At 35.2% G+C, this 2,556-nt stretch overlaps 1 long non-coding RNA gene across 1 annotated transcript; it reads left to right on the forward strand.

Annotated features, from left to right (window-relative positions):
• The first annotated feature begins 542 nt into the window (after positions 1–542).
• LOC140884426 (uncharacterized) lies at positions 543–2,332 on the forward strand. The gene is made up of 4 exons (XR_012150650.1): positions 543–688; positions 801–856; positions 1,950–1,991; positions 2,081–2,332. It is a non-coding gene; the product is annotated as an uncharacterized lncRNA (long non-coding RNA).
• The last annotated feature ends 224 nt before the right edge of the window (positions 2,333–2,556 follow it).

Below are 2,556 nucleotides of genomic sequence, written 5' to 3' on the forward strand. Positions count from 1 at the left end.
ATAAATAAAATATTGTTCCAATAGATTGCAAATGTTTACATTTGGATTCCTGTGTTCAACCTTTTCTATTTCTACCAAAAAATTCCTCAGATATCGTCGATTTCAGATTTTAAAAAATACATTATGACCTTCACCTAATAGTTACTCTTCGTTGGCGGCGAGCTTCTCAGTGGATGACATGGATTTTAGATGGTTCGAACAAGCATTTCGAGATGGTTGGAAGAGAGAATATGATAACAGAGCGATATAATTAGATTAGGGCATGTTTCAGTCGAGAAATTGGAGGAAAATTAGGATTACGAGTTGGAAACAGACGCGGGTCGGGTCTCATTGACGGTGGTCAGGATCCGTCTCACAAATATGAACCGTGAGACAGTCTCATATGAGTGTTTGTCCTAATATATTTTAACCTTTTTTCCAAATATCAAAATAAAATTTCAATTCCATTAATTTAAAATCCAAATCCAAATCCAAATCCAAATCTTAACATATTATAAATCGCGCAGGGTTTGGATAAAATCGTAAATTCCTTTGTATTGTTAATTATTAATTTCCCTTCGCGGTGTTCACAATCACCATAATTTCAACAAATTCCTCCATTGGTTTAGGGTTCCTTTCGCAATTGGTGGATATTTTTTCTTTTTCACTGTACCCTAAACCTAGTGTACGACGATGTCTACCAAACAAGGTGATCGCAAACTGTGGAATTCGTCGAATCTTGTTGGATTTTACCGATTTGCGCTTGTTTTCCTGCTCTTTGTTTTTGGCTGATATTTATGCTCTCTTTCGCTTTTGACCAGGAGGAAAAGCAAAGCCTTTGAAGCAACCTAAGGCGGAAAAGAAAGAATACGACGAGGTATTCTTGATTTAATAAGTTTGAATCTTTATGTTCTGTGATGCGATTAGGGAACTACGATAATTTTTTCATATACAGAGTTGATGTACAATTTATTTGATATCTGTCTTCTTGTGTGCTTCTTTTCCTGTTTGGATATGAGTAGAAATTTAATGGAAGAGGTAATTTGCTATGGCTTGGTGGAAATTTTAATTTTTTCAAAAACTTTCGTGATATTTTTCAATAAATTGAGTTTTAGTTTCTGCCTGGTCCAGCCGAAACAAGGAATCGCTGTTGCAGTACGATTAGTCTCGTGCAGGATATGTGTTTCCAGATTTGAATCTTTGGTTAATAGCGTTGGTAATTTTTACCGTGGGTTTGTAATTATTGTGACTTCCGCACTGCTATTAAACAAAATTCTTTAAAGAATAAATATTGCTTCCCGTAATTTCAAAGGATGATTATTGTATTTATGAACCTTTTCTTTTAATCTCTGTGGCAGATCTGAGTATTTCAGGCAATAACTTCTTCCCGCAATTCCAACATGATGGGAATAGGATAAGCATTGAAAACTATGTTTGATCTTGTTTTTCTTGGACTAAAATGTGGAGTTGAGCATATGATGAAAATATCAATGAATGTGTAAAACTGTGAATGATTAATGTACAAAGATTAGCATTGTGCAAAGAATTTAATTACTTCTTGTTTCCTTTCAGATAAATGAAGGTAAACAAAGCCTCTAGTATTTTCCTTACTGAAATTATAAATCCAATTTTATAGTTATATGATAGCAATTTTACGAGTTGAAGATGCGGCCTCAATTGCTATGACTGCCTTATATGTGTATCAGATTATTGCTTGCTTATTCGTTTTTTATGCTTTCTACTTGCTGCACATGAATGCTTGTAAAATTCTTTTATTCTTGCTCAAATTGTTGAATTTCCTTCAATCTCTCCCCTAATTAGCCCCCGCAAAATTTGAGAGAAATGAGCAAAAGATAAAAAAAAAAAATCAATGTGACAATACACAATACACTCGCACCTGCCAAATATTTCCTTGGCTCTGTTTCTGTTTTTCTGTAGTTTTGTAATGCCATGGATCATTTCATTTGCAGGTCGACAAGGCTAATCTTCAAAAGAAGAAGGATGAAGAAAAGGTGAAGTTATCTTTCTCCACGGACTTCTGCTTCTTGTTACTAGATTTGCAATACCTTACCAATTATTGTTTGAACGTTGTTCTTGCCAGGCACTAAAGGAACTCAAAGCAAAGGCTCAGCAAAAGGGATCATTTGGAGGTGCTGGTCTTAAGAAGAGTGGTAAAAAATGAGTCTCACTAGAAAACCAAACGTATAAATGGACAACTTATACTTTATTATGTTGTCAGATTATGAATTCTGGTAATGGGTTTAAACTTGTTGGTTTGTGTTTATCGCTGGATGATGATTATGTGAAACCAAAGTAGTCATGAAACTTTTCAATGTAAAACTTTACAAATGCAGCATCTTGTTTGAGAAATATCAGTGTTGTAAATGGTGGGAGGCGGTGGCGGGGCGGTCCGTGACCGCCTGCCGCCTCGGCCGTCTAAGGGGTTGAATTTTTTTAAGCATTTTTTATGGGTAATTATATATAGTAATGCAATGTAATAAAAAATAGTATGTAAATATAGATGAAATATGCAAAAACTAACCTAAAATTGTTTGCGGGCGGCAGCGGCGGCAGGCA

The sequence above is a fragment of the Henckelia pumila genome, chromosome 2 (assembly GCF_033568475.1).
Source record: "Henckelia pumila isolate YLH828 chromosome 2, ASM3356847v2, whole genome shotgun sequence".
Classification (NCBI taxonomy): Eukaryota; Viridiplantae; Streptophyta; class Magnoliopsida; order Lamiales; family Gesneriaceae; genus Henckelia; species Henckelia pumila.